We start from the raw sequence: 19476 nt of genomic DNA on the forward strand, positions 1-19476 counted from the left end.
CAGTTTAAGGGCGGAGAAGAGGGAAGGAAAAGAAAGCAAACTTGCAGCGCCGTGGTTTTAAGGCGCAACCGTGGTAGAGAAACGGAAAGGCGATATAAGCATGCGCGGCCATGATACGCACACGACAAACTGCCTTACAATATTTAGACTTGAGGGGAAGCTTCGTTAACAAACTATAACACGGCACTGAGCACTCGAATACGACGAGAGAAATAATTGAGACGTGGAAAATTCCCTTGAAATAAATCTGGTTTGCGAGACAAATGCTTGTATGTATTGAATCTCTTAAAAGATGAGGGGGGAAATATGCGCTCACCGAGAGGGCATCGTCCGCACGAGACCACCGCCAGGCTCCTTACGGGGATGTGGAGAGCTTCGCGGCCGGAACGAAGCCCCCCCCTCTCCGCCGGCCAGGCGTGGAAAACGCGCTTTCCGATCGCTCAAGGTTGCGTAGGAATGGTATAGTTCTAGCGTCTAGGAAAAGTTGTGACCAGAAACAGAAGTGAAGTGAAACAGTTGTGACGAGTTGTGAAACAGAAGTGACCTCCTATAAATGAGGAGAGCGTTTGATTGGTTTCTTAAGACAACCCTATGGGTCACCGCCCAGTGATTGCGTTTTAGACGAAGCCTCTTACAACACCAGCCAGCACAAGCCTCGTAGCCACATGTACCGTCATTCCCATGATGGCGCAGAGCCCCTTAAGAAACTCCCATAGACGGTGGGCCCAGATTTTACTCAAGGTGTTATAGTGAGAGACTCTATGGTGGCTGGCTTTGGGGCCGTCACAGTATTAAAATTGGTAGTGCGACGTACGCGCAATCTTGAGGTTATGGGCTCGGCTCTGACTAGCGATAAGTTATCATTTCGTCCAGTTTTGTTTTCCCATTTTTTCCTTACTTTCTGCATTTGAATTTCAACACCAGCCAATTACCCTTTTCATTCCCTGGCGTCAATGCCAGCTGGATTTTTTACTATGATCGGGATTATAAAAAAATACGCAACTGTTTCTGCGTTTATTTGTTCAGAATTGAAATAGCACCAACAATATAATTAAATCCGGCACAAGTTAGGATCTCCCTGCAGAGAAAAAAAAACATGCCAAATATATAAAGTTATCTTAGTGTCAGCGTTTTCTCAGCTGCGGTAATAAGCATGCTGATTTTTGCTGTAGTTTGATAGCTTTTTGCTGATTGTTTCCCTGTCGAAAGTTTCCGCGTTTGTGCCAGTAAAATTTTTCTCTTTTCTTTGAGCCTCCTGAAATTTATTAGGCGTTATTTTCTGAGTTTGAACTAGAAAAATAAGTACTCACGCGATTCTTATGACAAATATATGCTTATGTTAAGACTAGCATCTGCGTTTGCTCTGAAAGATGTTTGAGGAATTACTAAATTAGCTACATTTTGCTTTTGCGTGCCCAAAGGAGGTCAAATTCTACTGCAGTAATTTTCACATTGCTCGACGAACGCTAAGAATGAACACCACGAATGTCAGAATGAGGCAGCTTACTAGAAGTTCAATGTAGGGCATGACATATGTTTCGCTGTGTCGCTTTATTATTTCATGTGCGGTGTTTTATTTCAACATTGTTTTGTTTTGTTGTTCTGCTATTGGCTCAGAAGGCCTTTTATATGCGTTAGTCTATGAATTGTTAGGTGGAAATGGAAATATTTCCCCTCATTCACAAAGATGTGCTTTATGATCACACAGAAATGGCTTCTAGCCTTGCAGTTCCCCTTCTTCAATCACTTTTGACTGTTTCATGTCATGCGCAGGTCTTCAAAAGTCCCAACGGCTTACGGCCACAAGTAATGTTTAGCTAACAAGCATTCGGTAACTTCCTAAGACTTCCTGAGTATTAACGCTGCCATACGGGCAGGAAGCGAGGGGAACTTCACCCGTTCCTCGCGCCCTGTTCTATCTTCACGCCGTGTTTACCCGACGCAGGGCGCATACGCGACGAGGCTATTCTCTAACTAATGCGTTAAGCGCCTTTGCAGGATACTTAAGATGACCCGGGGCGGTCCAGCGGCTAAAACGGGTGGGCCCGCTGCGCAAGATACGGGAAGTGAGGCCACTCAGCGCGCCCCAACTTTGCCTGCTATCACCATTGAAGCACTGGCGCAGGTACGCACAAACTGAAAGGCGTCGGCATGAATCCTTTCAAAACAGCGAGCTTAGTCCTGCCTCTCAGCTGTTACTCTTGGGTTTTTCTTCCAGACTGCTGCCTCTCGGACGTCAGTGCATCTCAGGATACGAGCGGGAAGCAGACCTGTCGCTGAGAAAAGAAGAATGTCGTTACCACTGGAAGAGTAAAAAGAACCAGCTGCAGCGCTAAACATCGGCCCTCTGAGACGCAATTTCCTGCACTTTTTTTTTTTTACTGGGCAATGTTTGAGTAAACGTCGAGCCTGCGGCACTTTCCTTGCGGACATCTTCGCATGTTAATCTTTCTGAAAGCGCAAGGCTGCTTTATAAAGGGAAGGCGTGCGCCGGTCGTTAAGGGGCTTTGAAACAAATTGCGCCTGCGTATGAAAGCTTCTGCCGTAAGGAGTGTCCTGCGTTATGTTTATGAACAGACGCTCATTCATTGAACAGCAGAGGGGTCCTTCGGAAACCGAGGCACTAGAAACAGGTATTTTGTTATGGGAGATTGCGAAGTTTGACTTGCAAATGGTTTAAAAGCTGTGCAGGTTGCTCTGAATCGTTATGTGAAAAAAAGAAAGGTTGATTATATTGCTGACCGGCTCTGAATTGATTTTGGACAACGGAATTATTAAACGTCCAGAGTTGCACTAACAATAAGATTGGTAAATACCTTCACTCATTTTGCCTCTTTCGAATACGTTCATTATATGAGAATATCGCTCGTATCGCTAAAACAACGGAAGATTAGAATGCGGAAACGTAATGTTATTAGATCTAGCAGCCATCCCGCCCCATCAGCAGTAAGCGTCTATGCCTGCTCAGAAGCGTTCCGCAGTAACGTATTTTAGATGTGGCCAATGGTTAGTTTGTTTACGCTTCCACAGTGCAATCGACCAAAGACAGATCAGTATAGAGGCACTAGTGGTGTAAACATCGATACAAATATAATAACTTCAAGGCAGGGCTTCGAAGCAACCTCCCTCTATTATAGAGTAGAGGCCATATTCCTTGATATAAGAAGTAAGCGACTTATGGTGACCCCCGGTGCCGATGCTTGCAGTCATCCCAATGGAAGTTGTCGCGGACGGAAGAACTAATGGATGCGCTAAGATCGCTTCCTAAATTACATCTGCCATTTCTTGTGGCATTCCATTTGGGTCCCCAAACTCCTTTCGCTATATACGTCATCGCCACATAAGGTATACCGAGGTGCAGCGAATACACTGCTCTAAATAGCAATGCTGGAGACGGCGGCGATTACCAGATGGACTGAGGACACCGCGCATAACGATAAATTCCTGTGTTTCAGCAAAACCTCAGTCATTTGCCTTCTCGTGAGTCTCGATGGTGGAGTATACACGGAGGAATAAAAGAGCGGACCAATTTTCTGCCAATTTTGTAGTTCCGAAGTGTGGCTCACTGTAACACTGTCTACCAAGTGTGGAATGTTTAGTCTTATTTCTTTCTTTAGGAGACATAATAAGCAGGAGCCCAACTAATTAATACTATAAAAAATTCACTTTAGTTGGAAAGCATGCAGTAAAATGCTGACAAGGTCTTCAGAGATCGAAGTGATACTAATTGTTTTACCCCACAGAGGTACCCATTTAGTAGGAGTAACGGTGGAACGCATTTACGCTCATAAGTTTTATCGCGCATATATGAAAGCTACTAAGCAGTGTCCCTTGATTTGCACGCATATTTGTGTGTTGCGTAAAGGAAAGCTGTTGAGCAGTTGTGATCATTGATCGACCGAGCAGGGGCCCCCCTATAACGTAAAACTATTCCAATAAGTTTTTATTCCAATCTCCTGCGTCAAATTTGCGTAACCGCCCAATCAAGCAACGAGCGGTGACCCGCAGGGTTTTCTGAAGAGACCAATCAAACACTCTGCTAGCTTATAGGAGGTCACTTTTTTTCCCTAAAGAACGAATAACATTGCCTACACTGAGCGGCTTGTCTTATCTAATTGGCTGACAAGAGGTCAGGAGCACGCTCGAATGGAGAGGGATTCGATGGGACCGAGCTAGTGCACTGAAAATAGATAATCGGATGAAGAGGGTCGTGCCGACGTCGGCGATTGGTTCGCTTTCCCTTACTTAGCTCGCGGTGGCTGGTCGAAAATCGCCGTGGCATGCAACGAAAGGCTAAGAATGATATTGAAACGGATCCTCAGCAAACAATTATAGGCAGAGCTAAGTCGTAAACGCGCCGAAAGTGTTCGAAAACGTTACACGGGCACTCAAAAAATTTTATTGTGCGTAAATAAACTCATGCTCTTCGGCAGGTGCGAGTAGCCAGTGCCTAAGCGATCGGCGGCAGCCATCTTTTATTCCTTTCGGAATAGCGCAGCCTGCGGCTATTCAGAAAAAAAAATCAGTTTTATTCGGCATATTATTGCATCTTTAACGTGTACACGTCACTTTGACGCGTGAGTTTCCGCGGTTCTGTGAATTCGCGCGAGAGGCAGGTGAAGCGGGTGCAGCCCTAATTTTTTCGACCAGTAGCCGAGGTCTAACGGCGAAAAGCGTCGAATCATAAAGAACTATTTTTCTTTTGTTCGGTCCAATCATGCGTAATCAGTGTGTACACGTCTTATCAGATGGGGAGATATCGCGGTTTTCGTGACGTCGCGTGACAGATGGTCCAAAAAAAGTTTTTGACCAATCGCGGACGGCTGCCTGCAGAATTGGAACAGAAAAGTTTGGAACAGATCTACGTTATAGCGCCCCAGGATTTCACTGCCGATGGCATTCCTTCCAACGTGACATGTAACTTACTTAGCACGGATCTTACCATGATATGCAGAGGCACGGCAAGTTTTAATACTCACGGTTTATTTTAAGTGCTATTCATTGGTACTGTTATTTGTTTTGCACGAGACTGGACTCGTCCAGAATACAGTGTTAACGTAGCTGACAAAAATTATGTTCATTGGGGCACATTAGTTAATGCAAACGGTTCAGCTCATAAGCCTGCGATTTACGGCGAATGCTTCACAGGACCTAATAGAGTCATTTAGTCCGTAAGCATTTTTTGTGTCCTTAAAGAAAACAGCGCCTGGTGGCGTTATTCTGTAGGTGCAAGTTCTTCCTCAAACTAATGCTATGCTTAAGCCTGAAACCCATAGATTAACATCAGCTCATGTTTTGGCAGTACTTCAGAAAACGTAGTGGTGGTTCGGTATTATGTAAATGTGGGCATTTTAAGAGGAGGCTTTTGCTCTAGAGCTCCTATCTAACGACACAGGAAGAGAGATTTTTTTTATTATTAATCACTGCAAAGACTTTGATGAGGATGAGGCTTGCTACATATAAAAGGGAAAATTCAAATTTGCAATTTAGAAACTGAAGTAAGTAGGTTTTATTACCTTTTTATTTGAAAATGACATGAAAATTGAATTTTTTTTTCAGAAGCTCGAGTGGAAAATCCGCGACTCTGTAACTCAGCAATAAAAAGAGAATGTTACTTCAGTGTAAAATGCACACAAAAGTACATTTAAAGCGGAGAAAACTGATACGTGATGAATGATAAGCGAGACACGTACGCCTCGTGCAAAGATGATGTCGCAGGTCGACAAAACAAAGGAATGTATGAACGCACACGAGAAAAGAAGAACAAAATGAAGCCGCCTGAAGAGAAGGCACGTGATGCGCGAGAAATGGAGGGAAGAGAAGCACAGTTCTCCCCGTAGAAACCTACAGAAGCATTTACAATTCTTCATTGAGGCGATCGCTGTATGCATTTACTTAGGGAAAAGCTGCGTTCTTTAACGAAAGACGGTCCCATCTATATACAATCCGCAGGTTCCCTTCGTGCAAGCCCAAATAGAACTATTGAAGGTTCAGATAAGCGAGATCATCCTCCCTCTACCCGCAGAGAAAATCCCGTAAATCCTATTAGGATTGAATTTGAGGATATATCTGTTTGCAATGCGGCACTCCTGCCCACTAGATATTTTCGCAGCCTATTACAACATCATTTAGCGCAATTTAGTGTAAAAAAATGTAATAGCGACGACGCATCGATGTGCGAAGAAAAAGCTGGTGTAGGCATCTTTTCTGACGCGCGATCCTGGTAGTATTCTATGCCACTTCCTGATTTTACATCTATATTTCAGGCAGAATTATTAGCAATTACTTTAGCTCTTCGAAATTTCCAAATTCTTCGAGAGCTGTAATAGTGACAGATTTGTTGTCAGTGTGCACAGCAATCGCCTCGTTACCAGACAGTGCAGTTTTTAATATGCTAGAATCCCTATTCCCTTTAACTTTACGTCTGGTGCGCTTGATATGGGTACCAGGTCACCATGGTTTGCTTTTAAGTTAGGTGGCTGACACAACTTGCACGTGCATCACTAGATGATGGACCAGTAATGTATGTTGTGCCGACTTCTGCTTATGTCACCACAAGCAGACTTTGAAAATGGTCGTTTTTAAGATACTCTGAAGAACAGCCATACCAAAAAACAGGCCTATACCATTTCCTTTTCCTTTTGGACAATGAATAGTGCCTCACACTTAAATTAGCAATAGCCCTCACAATATTACGATGCCGTATACTCATCAATTTATCATTTATCAACTTTTATTACCAGGATGTCGATTTATAATCCAGAGAGAAATTTACTTCGAAATTTCCTTCCTAAAATCATGCATAGCTGTAAACACTGAAAACATTCGCTCCTTTGGGGCATCTACATTGTGTTATAGCCACAGGAATGTATGCATGACCGTATGCGAGCTCCCTTGGGACACATGTAGAATATCTGGTTAATTAACTTTTTTTGGAGAAATTTTAGTTTACATGGATTAAAATTAATTACCTTCAAGTTAGCTCTCTTTTCAACAAGCACACGTTTTTTTCTAAGAAAAAGAAAGTTTCTAACATTAGTCTCTTTCATTGTAAATTTGAACTGTTCCCTCACATATACTTTCTTTCCTCAAGTTTTCGCCTTCCGTGCCCCCCCCCCCCCTCCATTTAATCACTGACTTTTTGACCAAACCCCCGTAGTGGATGCGCGCCATAATATAGGACTTTCTTCTACGTTGTGTTCTGGATGGTCTATCAAGAGATAATCTGCGGAACCTTCAAACAAACATCGTAATTGCGACAGATGCTTCGCAGTATGAAGAAAAGACAGTTGAAGGTATGTTTTCCTCTATCCTTGATTGGACATTTTCTCTTCGGCTGCCAGATTTTATGCCCATCCTATTAGCGGAATTTGTGGCAGTAGGGGGGGGGGGGGGGGCTCTACGTGAATTAAACTCGTCAACTACGTCAGCCGTGATAGCCACTGATTAATTATCATTGTGCTCATACCTGACTGCTTCTCGTGTCTTTTCTGTAATGAGGATGTTGCATTCATTGGTGCCTGCATATTGGAGAAGCGTACGTCCAAAATGGATGCCCGGTCATAAAAGATTAATTATAAATGAAATTGCAGATTATCTAGCCAAGGCGTCGATAAGCGGCCCAATTCTTCAATAATGTTCTTTGACAGTTCATGTCACTGTTGCTAGATTTTGCAGGAGTGTCTTTAGGCAGGCAATGTCGGGCTCCGCAGTAACTAACTCTATCGATTATCACGAGGCTGCGCTGCCGCATACCTAAACTTCTATCTGCAGAGGTCTGGCCTGATACCCTCACATTTATGCTTATTCTGTGGTGAAGCGAAATCAATAGACCATTTCTTGTAGTCTTGTAGGTGTTTTTCTGCAATAATAAAAACGCTACTGGAAATTCCGCTTCGCATTATCGGCCTAAATTTATCTGCGCTTGCGATCCTATGTTCTTAAGTCTTTATTATCGGGTTCAGCCACAGAAATGTTAGCTTGGCAATCCAAAATAACCTGACGAAATCTAATTGATTATTATGCTACGGAAACTGATCATCCCCCTCCACAGCATGCTTTCTTTAATTTATTTATTTATATTTATTAGTCTTTTCTTTACTCGCGCTTTTCTTCTGATAGCTTTTTCCCTTTCAAAAACTTTTACTTTCTGAGATCCAACGCTCAAATTGTTAATCCCATTGTTTTTACACACCTAACTTAACCAAACGATTCACGGCCAATCCCCCACTGTGGGTATGCGTCACAACCACTCAGGATAACTACAAGAACATGATGCGCTAGCATTGATGCCAGGGACTGTTGCCAGGCCAGGGACTGGTGCAGACTGATCGCCAGCTGTGTTCTGGTGACGTAATCGCGGTTCATCGGGAACCGAGACCGGATAGGGGAAGTCTGAGAGTTGGTCGGTGGCAGCTCCAGATTCTGAGCCTCGGCTAGAGTTTCATGGCAGAGCTCCGCGCCCTCATTCCAGCCCCGTGAAGCCGTAACCTGCACCCGTCCAGTACCACGGAGGTAACAACCTCGCCACACCATCGACCAAGCGCACTACCGACTACGACCACGTAGATCACGGATGGATTGCCGGCACTACGGAAACCAGTTCCGTCAAGCGAAAGCCACGGAGGCCAACGACTCCGTCACGTCGGAGTTGCGAAGACCGCGCCTTGTTACACGTTGGACAGGATACCACCACGTCGTGATGGTCAGACTGCTTGTCCTTTGCCTTAATACGCACTGAGACACTAAAACTTGGGTGTTGGTTTGTTTTGCATGAGATGCGAGGATAGTGATTTAGCGGATGTTTGCAGAGTTATTTGCAGTATTCCTTCGTCGTTTCTTTTTTTTTTTTTGCTTGCTCATTACTGTGGTATAAAGGTTCTATCACCCGCACGCTGTGTCATGTCAGTTTCTGTAGCACCTAAATTCGTGGCATATGCACTACTCTTAAATATGTCACTATAGTTTGTGTGAACGACTTTTGAGAAACTCTTGCAAGCATTTTAATAATTTGACGTAAGCTATAAATTAAAACATCGTATCTCCACTTGAGACGCTCTAACGTGTGCAGCTCGCAGAACTGCAGTATGTTTTGTCGCAGAGTTATAGATTTGTGAACTTCCTGCACCAATTTGCGTGGAACTAATAAAATTTCGACAATCTTTAAAAACAATTTAACGACAAAACTTAAGTTTGCGCTTACTCAAGTTGCTATAGGACGAACGTATTTCTCTCAAATGCAACAAACTTCGTTTAAAACTGTCTTTAGGTTGTCTCACAAAAGAATTTGCGTTTTACCTATATTTAAACAGGGGAATCGGTGTCGGCCCTGACCTAAATATTTCTTTTGCTTTGTGATATTTGCCGAGAGGTGAGCGTAGTATTGGTAGTGCAGTTGCAAATGCCTCGCATAGGATATCAGCGGCTATATCTTCACTCTGCGTTCGGTCGACGCCCGAAGCCTCATCGCGTTTCCCGGCAATACACGAAGCCGGCGCGATCACGCAAGACCTTGGCCCCGCCTTGGCCTCTGCTGTGGAATGAAACGAAATACGGCGGAGCACGCAAGGTCTCCATGCAGTGGCCACTATGTGAAAGAACGCGCTCTGTCGTGCATCGCACCAGGTGCAATCGCTGGGTGGGTACTGATATCGACGTTCTTACCAGACTGACTTATAGCCATCGCCGGCAGATGAAACGGAAACTGAATGTCTTCCAAGATTGGGTTCACTCTTTCGCGCGGATGATCAGAAAGACAGGATCGCTATATAAGTGAAGCGACTGCATTGCAAATTCCTTCTTGCGCAGCGCCAGCGGTTCGAGCCTGGATCACCAGTATCGGCCGATGGTTAGGGTGGATGACAAGAAAACAATGGAATAGAACAAAAAGGATATCTACATGAGAATAACAGCACAAGTGAACGACAAGGACAAAAATACACAAACACGCACAGACACACACACAGGGGGAAGTTTTCTTTGTCCTCGTCCTTACCTTTCATAGTTTTCATAATGAGCTAGTTACCAACTAGCCTTAATAAACCCTTTGCTAAATATTTAAATTAGACCGGCCCAAGAAATTAAACCGGCCCTTATAACAACGGGCAAAGCACAACTGATATGGTGAAAGAAAGGATAAGTTAACGAATGTTATCGGGCTGAATTGCTGCAGGCAGTGTCTGTGTGACGTACTTTCACGTTTAACCCGAACTTGTGCCGCCGTCGCATTGAATAACAGAAAGAAGTAGAGAGTGAAACGACCAATACAAGCCATTCAAGCTCGCCGAAATGCGCCCTGTGCTTTTCTTCTGTGACATAAAACATGGGCACGCCTATATCGCGGTAAGCACGGCCTGTAAAACGCCTTATGGCTTGTCACAATGTATAAAATAAAACCATATGGCATGATTTGTCGTCATGCCGTGTGGTCGTCAGGGAGGTTCCGAGTTTTGCCAAAATAGAGCTCCATGGGTCACGCCCTTTGTAAATGTACGTTGTCTTTTTGAAGAAAGTGCGAATGAGATTAGTTATATTAGCCTGTTTTCGACGAATGTTTGAAGAATGGAAATGGTACTAGTTTCGTGTTAAGCACAGAAAAATGGCAGCAGCTGCGATATGATTAAAAAAAATTGTATTATACATAGAGGGCATTGCGAAGCAACATTTTCCATGTAGTTGTCTGCACAGAAGATGTATGCCATTCGATTGCCGAAGGTCCTTTCATTTTCTAGCTGGATTTTTCTTCGTCATCATTTACGCTAGCCTTGAAGCCACAACGTAATTGGAATACGTATGTTCCTGAGGATGTTGTTGGTTCAAGGAGCAATTGGCACTGTGGAACAGTAATTTGATGGAACGCACAAAAAACAGTATAAAACCAGTTTCTCACTGTAAAAATGTGAAAGGCGCCATATCTTGTGCAAGTGCACATGAGTGTTTTCTATACGTACCTTATTTCATCGAGCGTGCAATAGTTCTACCATATCTGCTTCGAATTGATTTCCATGGTTGTAGTTGCCGTGACCAGTTAGGCCCTTATTTTTACGCCTGCACACGGCAGAGTAGGTAGCAACCATTATGCGAATATACGTGTATGGCCCCATGTTGACTGGCCGCGCTACAGTCCTAGGCGCAGCCGTTAATGTGTTCGGAAAGTACATTGCCACCATCACAGATGGCATCGTTTGAGTCACTACAACAAAGGAGAAATCGAATGCTTATATCCACCAATACGTGCGCCCTCAATCAACGTGCTGTATACAAAATAATGTGTGAAATACTTACTGTGTGTCGCGATTACTCACACTTATACGTACTATGAATGTCGGGCACGTTGTAGAGTACGCAACAGAAATCTTCAGTTGAGCAACGTAAGGTACAAACTTGAATCTAACGGGGAATGTCCGTACCTGGAAAAAAATTGATAAAACGGACGTACCATTATGCGTCTGAAACAAAACTTGAGAAGGAGGGTCGTTGTTTTGCATAAAAAATGGTTGTTGATAGTTTTGTTTTCTCTTATGGCGTCGTTACTGATGTTATTATCGTAAAATCAGACCGTCAAGATTGCACAAGTCGGAAGCCATTGAAATTCCAATGTGGAGATACGTCCACAATAGCGGGAAGCACGCGTGCCGCATAAACAGCACTGCGAGTACAGGTGAATGACAAAATAATTACCGTTCAACTGCTCGCCGTTGATCAAGGAGACCAGTAGGGGACTTGCTGATGCATTCCCGTAGGCAAACGCCGTGAGGACCTACCACTTTCTAGTGAATGACAAAATAATTACCGTTCAACTGCTCGCCGTTGATCAAGGAGACCAGTAGGGGAGTTGCTGATACATTACCGTAGGCAAACGCCGTGAGGACCTACCACTTTCTATCATTAACGCTGATAACCCCTGTCGAGATTTCAACTGAAAGCGAATCCGTAACGTGTCGATGCCAGCGGGTGTCGCAGCAAGCCTTTCCGCACGCGGTTTTCCGTTGGTGTGGTCGCGCCTTACTGTAGTGCTGCAATACTTTTGCCATCGGTGACTCGAGGTTGCCGCATAAAAACGAGGCAATATTGCAGTCGTAGACATTTCCGTTCGCTGTCTCCGATATTGGGGAGAGTGCCATCTGCCAATATGTTCTTCTACGTCAGTCAGTGCTGTCACTATTGTTGCACCATATCCAGCTGTGCATAGTGACCCTGCATGATTTTGGTTTTGTCATCCTTGTGAAATCATCGCAGCGTTAAATTTGGCACGTTGGGGTTGAGTGACGCATGCTGCACCACCAGATGTGACGCAGCAGCTTCCTAACATACTGCTCCGTGGCAGATTTTTGCCAGAGTACTTGTGGGTTAAAAAATATATCTAATTGAATGGCACTCACAAATCCTATTACGTAAGGTGAGAACATCCGAAATACATTTCAAACCATTTTCTGCCTCTGGGTGAATTTTTTTTTTACCTATTGAAGTGTATGTCTGGCACAAAAGAACGGCTTTTTTTATCCGAATCTCCCCTCGTTGTAGTACAAAGTCTGATTTGTCAAACTAACCGAATTGCGCCTTATTGCAACCTATGAAACGGTAAGCTCTGCAGATTTATTATATCTGCAGGGCAACCAAAAGAGAACGAATAGAAATGAGCACACAGAATGCTCACTGTCCCTTGAATTTTATGTAAAGGCACAAAGCGAACCATATAATACGCACGTGTAGAATTGCACGCTGCACAAAACCACCCGGGGGCTCAAGGCTACGCAAGTAATAGGAAAAATCCGGCAGCCTTCTTCTTCCCCACTCATTTTGTTTCCGCACATGCGCCCCCGTTCGAACACCACGAATAAAAGCATAAATGTGAGAACCACTGCTCAGGTTACTGCGCAATCTCGTTGTCACTATATTTTGACATGTGATTGCTTGCTTCCAAATAATTTTACTTCCTTCTCACTCTTTTGACAAACGCCCGACGAACGCAGTTTTCCCTGTTCTTAATATTGCGCGATTATTGCTTTATTTTTGTCCCTATGACAATCCACGAGAGAAATCTCCAGAGACTTCGGCGCGCACCGGCGCGCATTGTAGCGTCGCGCTATATGCAGGTACAGGTCTTTCGTCCATGGTTTTGCTTTTCGCTCTGTTAATCTCGCACTTGCACATCATCCAGTTAATTCAATATACTACTCACTTCCGCAGTACAAGGGCAAACTGGGCACGACATTCGACACACACGGCATGAAAGAATCCCGGTGCCCTTTCCGGCCCCCACTCAATTTTTCGGTTTGTTTTTCACGTTGTGTGCAAATGCTTCCTGTTTTCATTGAGGCTGACTTTATACTTGTACCTTGATGCAACATTCTTCTAATTATGTCGGAGTTTGTGCAAATATGGTACTGCGGCTGACGGTACTTCGGTTCTTCAGAGTACATTGCAGGGATATGACTGCAATTTCGGCACCACGAAGCCGCCACGCCAGTTTCTTGGGGTGTTTGTCCACGTTAAATACTCCGTGGTCGTAGCGTTGTTTTCCGAGTAAGAGATGGTGACACGCCGACATGTTTTTGTCGGATGACTACACACAATGTCGAAATGAGGCTTTTTCTCGCATAAGCTCCCTGTTGAGAGTTATGCGGAAGTATTGTAGTATGTCTGGAAATCGCGGAAAGCTTTGTAGAAGAAATTAGCTACATAATTCTTGCGCTGATTCAAACACTGGCCCAGAGGACTGCGTGCCACTAAACTGCTAAACGCATCTGTTATTTCAGCAATAGGAAAAGAAGAAACAGAAAGAGAGAGAGAGAGAAAGCAGCACTACAATTTAACTTGCTAATACCTGTTCGAGGGGCCGCTAAACTAAGTTTGCCTCCGATAAATTACTTAATTAGCCGCATGATAGATGCTGCATGATGAGAAAATAGAAAATACTGCGAATAAGCAATCCTTTTCCCTGCATAACAAGTAATAATAATAATAATAATAATAATAATAATAATAATAATAATAATAATAATAATAATAATAATAATAATAATAATAATAATAATAATAATAATAATAATAATAATAATAATAATTTCCTAAGCAATACCGTTACATATAGTGCCCGTTGGAATGTTGTCTTCTAAACAGCGCCTACATGCTATTTCAAGTACTCGTTGTGTCGAATAAAGTGATTTACTTACCTTCTTTGATTTAGCCATTAGATATAAGCCACTGTGGGTGTAACTGGTAAATCGTTTGTAATGAGTACATGTCACTGTAACACAAGAGGCAAAGAATTCTTAAATGTAGATATGTGGCGTACGTCTCTGTGCGTCTGTGCGCACAGCTGCCGTCGCCATTCGTGCCTCAACAAGTGAGAAATAAATAAAAAAATAAACGGAAAGGCAGGCAGACCAATAAAAATAAGTACAGTTTAATTGCTAACCTGCACGGGAGGAAAGGTGACAGCACCATACATTGTTTTCGACTTTGCGACGTTGCTTCCTAGATGTTTTCCACCATGCAACCACTTGACATTGCCTTTGTATTTTCGCACAGCTTGTGAGCAGTGTAGCATGTAATGAGAGAAATAGCTTGAGATTAAAATAGCGAGCTTTGCGGCGGGTAAAGGTAAGTATTGAATGAGATGAGCGTTTCTTCGGAGGAAAGTAAACGCAGCTGGGTGCATCACGGGTAATAGATTTAATTGACTCCCTGACTAAAGCTTCGTTTAATATAGAGTACAGATTGAACGTTGGATGAGCATAATTTTTAATATATGAACAAACGTTATATTGAGCTGAATTGTGGGGTTTTACGTGCCAAAACCACGATCTGATTATGAGGCATGCCGTAGTGGGGGACTCCCTAATAATTTGGACCACCTGTGGTTCTTTAGCGTGCACCTAAATCTAAGCACACGGGTGTTTTCGCATTTCGCGGCCGTGGCCGTCATTCGATCCCGCGACCTCGTGCTCAGCAGCCCAACACCATAGCCACTAATCGACTCCCGCGGGCCCGCGGGTAATATTATACTCCGTGTTTCACAGAGGTTATTAAGGAATTTTCAAAAATCACCTGTATTGGATGGCACAATTCAGGTCATTGAGCTAATGTTCCCTCGGAGAGGCGGACATTTTTTGCACAAGAAGTCAAAGTGTGTAATGAACAAAAATAATAGATATTAACTAATTAGGTGCTCGACTGATGACCTTACGGATAAAATTGCAATCTACAGATCAGGCTGGTCAGGCTGCAAGGCAATGGTTGCTACATGAAGATAATTCTGCGGATGATACAATTTTCGAGATGATACAATTTTAAACTTCCACTTGGTATTTTTGTTAAACAAAACACCACTTTATTCATTTAAGCACATATGTAACCAAACAGGCAATGTACTTCTTCGCAAAATTTCGGGCACTAACATGTAGAAACTTGTGTCCTTCTGAAATTTAGCTTCAAGTGGATCCGCCTTGCGAACTCCTCGGCTACAATTTATAAATTGCATATGCGCCGTAAGGCGAATATAAAAGCATAATTAGCGATACTTTGTTAATTAGTAAGTCATGCATTTCAACTTTCTTTTTCATTTGCAAACAATTCTGCCCCCCCCCCCTCCTCTGCTCCTTTGAGCAATCCATCTCAAGGATTATAATTGGTCTATCTGCCACAGGTGATATAGCAAAAATTGGCTGAATTCTTCACAGAAACATGTGGTATGTCGCTACAGATAGGTCGGTATGTCGCACTGAAGAAAATTTTGATGGCTGAGCGTGTTAGTCAGCTGCTTGCGCTTTTAGAATCATCCAGCCACGTGAAATGAGACTATCGAGAAACAATGCGCGTACATTTTATAGACATTTAGTGTTTGAAATATATGAAAGCCGTGATTTAAACACTGGTAGGCACTCCGACATTTCAAGCCACAAAATGCTTTTTCTTTTCAGGTGATCGCTATTCTACACTAAACTTAGATTGTCCTATGATAGTCTTGTGGTAATTTGTAACATTCAAAGTCCTAATGGAATAGGCGGGCTAAGACAACTGTGATGATGGGCGACTGATAAATTTTGCCAAGCTGAGGTACTTCATTAAGCAGGCAGAGCTGAGAACAAGAGCGTTTCTGCAGCATGAACGAACGAGAGTGCAGCTGCCATAGCCAGAAATAGAACACGTAACCTTGTGCTCGGCAGCGAAATGCCATAGCCACTGAACCTGTGCAATATATTGATACTGGAATTTCCTAAGGCTCCGCTTCGGTACGAAGCGCGTCGTCGAGTAAGGCCGAGCAAGTGGCCCTTCCCTTGGCCCTCCTGGACGACAAACATGCCAATATCTACAGCGACTCCAGGGCAGCCATCCGCGCCTTCAGCCTTGGCGCTGTGTGTAAGGAAGCCTGTCGCAACCTCCACAGCAACAGCATCGCCACCCACACTCTCACGTGGTTCCCCGCTCACATGGGATCCATCATGGGAGGACGCACAAACCTCAACGAGCTGGCCCACCCCAAGGCGCAAGGTCTCGCTTTCCGCGACCATGGAGAACTCCAACGCCGGCCCCCAGTGGTGGAGAACAGAGATCAACTGACCACATACAATGAAAGTGCGCAGCACTTTTATCTCGGCAGGAGAGCCTTTGCCCTTTCACACAAGAATTTAAATAGAGCGCAGGCATTGAACCTCAGATTATTGCAAACAGGCTCGTATTCCCGCCCGGCTTTATTCCACAAGCTTTATCCCGACATCTATGCCACTAGTTCTTGCAGGCACTGCAATGACATCGCTAGCCTAGACCATATGCTCTGGCGTTCCCCTCGTTACGAGGCACAGAACAAATCAATGAGGACAAGTGGCTCTCCGCTATCAAGAGCTCCGATGCCGGGGCGCAACTATGGGCTGTCCAGAGGGCCCACGATGCGGCGGTCGGGCATGGCCTGACTGTCCCAACGTGGGAGCGGCCCGCAGCGCGCTGAGTCGCGTACCTCAGGGCCTTCATTAAAGTTTTGCATCCATCCATCCATCCGATTGTTTAAGCTCTTCAAGTGTTTGGACAGAAAAGTACGCTTGCTAAAAACATGTTCGCTGCATTATAAACGCGGAACTCACTTAGTCGAATCTATTTCTTTGGATGAATAGAAGTTCTTTGACAACGTAATTAATTATTCACGTGTAAAAGACGGCGTGCCAGCTCCTGCTTTCTGCTCGTGGCATCTAGAAGCGCTGGTTGCTCATGAGCTAAATTTTTTGCTCGTTTCCTTATTTTTTGCTCGCTGACTGAGTAAAAAGCCCAAATGTTAAACGTTGAAAGCAGGAAGCGTGTGTAAATACGGACTTCTCTCTTTCTCTCTCTCTCTCTGTGTGTGTTTGCGTCTGTATGCTTGGGATGTGCATGCATAAATGCGTGTGTGCGTGCGTGCGTGTGCGTGCGTGCGTGCGTGCGTGTGTGTGCGTGTGTGTGTGCGTGTGTCAAGGATTGGTGGTGAGCTAGTCGCACTCTCCGAACAAGAGGGGATGGGGCGACAACAAACCCACCCCGCGTGCGTTTAGTGAGGGTTCGACTGCTGACCGGCGATAAGGTCCACGCCTGATCGACCGTGAACCAGAGGCATGAGACGGGAGGCGACGTCGTACAACACCCACACTCAATTTAATACAATAAAATCATGCCCGAGACATAATGGAAAACAAACATGCAAACTTCCAGTAGTGGGTCCTAGCTCGCGGAAGGCGTGCGGGTCACACAGCACACGCCCTGACGCCACTCGCGCGACACTAAGCCCACCACGTGGGAATCATTAACACTCGCGAAATACAATAAAATACGCGACACAAATACAAAATACGCGCGACAATAAATAGGGCAAACACTAAACTACCAGGACATATAAGAAACAACACGCGATGGATAAAAAAAGGAAAGATTAAACGCGATTAGAAAGAGAGTCCGGCGGAAAGTTCTGAGAGCGGCCCGGAACACGAGGCTTATCTGGGGCGTGCTTGCCGAGGTCCCGATCTGAAGAGCGTCGGGCTGCTGCAACCTCGCTGCCGAAGATCCTGACGAACTTGCACCGTCTGTCGCTCGACCGGCGAAGTCTTCGGCCTGGAGATCTCAGCCTGCCGACCACATCTTCAGCTGTTCCCCGGTGCACGACCCCACTCCTTCGTCCTCCAAGCTGCTCTGCCGGCTCGCCGAGCCGCCTCGTCCCTCCGCCGCGCTCCGGCGACCCACGTGAACAACCCGTCGGGCGCGTTCGGGGACAATGGGAAGCGCTCTCCCTCATCGCCGTGCAAGCAGCGTTGCGGCTGCGGTGGCAATGTCGGCCCACTCGAGAGGGGCGCGGGCATGCACTCTGTGACACCACCCCGACGACAAGAATGTTATTCTAATAACATTCAAAACTAACACATAGTCATGCACGCGCACCTTAAGGACACCGCACTCCCCACGCATTCAAAGGTCACGCGCACAATTACGTCGTCGCGTGGGTCACGGCTCGTGAAGTCCTCCGCACAAGGCACTTCGCCGCGCACATCGCCGCCTCGCTCTCAGCCAGTCAGTGCACTCCGCAGCCAACTACACACTGATAAAACAAAATGACTCAAAACAGCTGCTAAAAAATTGATATGATACTGTACTGTTCCCCTTGGGTCGTGTGACTGGCGCAAACCACGGCAGAGCCGGTACGCGCAGTCTACACGCAACACTTATCACACACACACAAAACAAAACCTACAAAATAACAGATCGGTGAATTGAAGGGGCGGAAAGTTAATCGCTAATAAATGCAATCAAACAAAAAAGTTACGTGGCTCTATCAACAAATCTAAAATGTCAACATAGTGCCGACTGCCCTGCTCACTAACCCCTGCTCTTCAAACGGACTCGCTGGGGTCGCATTCCTGCCGTCCCCCGAGCTTTCCCGACACATAGGTGGGGAGACGCACTAGCCGCTCCACCGCGACATATCACCTCGGGCCCCGGTTGCCTGCTTTTGGCTCGGTGATTGGGGTACACCGAACCTTGCCGGGTCCTCACCCACTCGCAGCGCCTGACCAACCGGGTGTCACGAAGTGCACAGCTTAGCGGCACCTGCCGCGGCGAATATATCGCTCGCGCTCTCTTTCGCGGCGACGAGCAACGCTCCGCGACCCCCGAGCTCTGACGACGCCTCTGTGACCTCTGCGCCATTTTGCGCGGCCTCCTCCTCACCCTCTGCAATCTGCTAGCGGTCCGTACCTCGTACCTCCGCGGTGTGCGGTAACCCGCCAGCCTCCGCCGCGCCACACACTTCGCCGCCTCTCTCGGCCTGCGATGGCACAATTTGCCTGCGTGGCGGCTGACGTTTTTCGTGGTCGGCTTCTGACCATCGTTACCCGCCACACCGCCTGATTCTCGGAGCACCGGCCTCACGTTCGCTTCGAAGGCCCCGGCGCCCAAGGGCTGAGGCACGAGGTAGGATTCGGGCTGGGCACGAACCTGTGCAAGGCTCACTCCAGAGGG

The sequence above is a fragment of the Dermacentor variabilis genome, chromosome 4, assembly GCF_050947875.1.
Source record: "Dermacentor variabilis isolate Ectoservices chromosome 4, ASM5094787v1, whole genome shotgun sequence".
In the NCBI taxonomy this organism is placed as follows: domain Eukaryota; kingdom Metazoa; phylum Arthropoda; class Arachnida; order Ixodida; family Ixodidae; genus Dermacentor; species Dermacentor variabilis.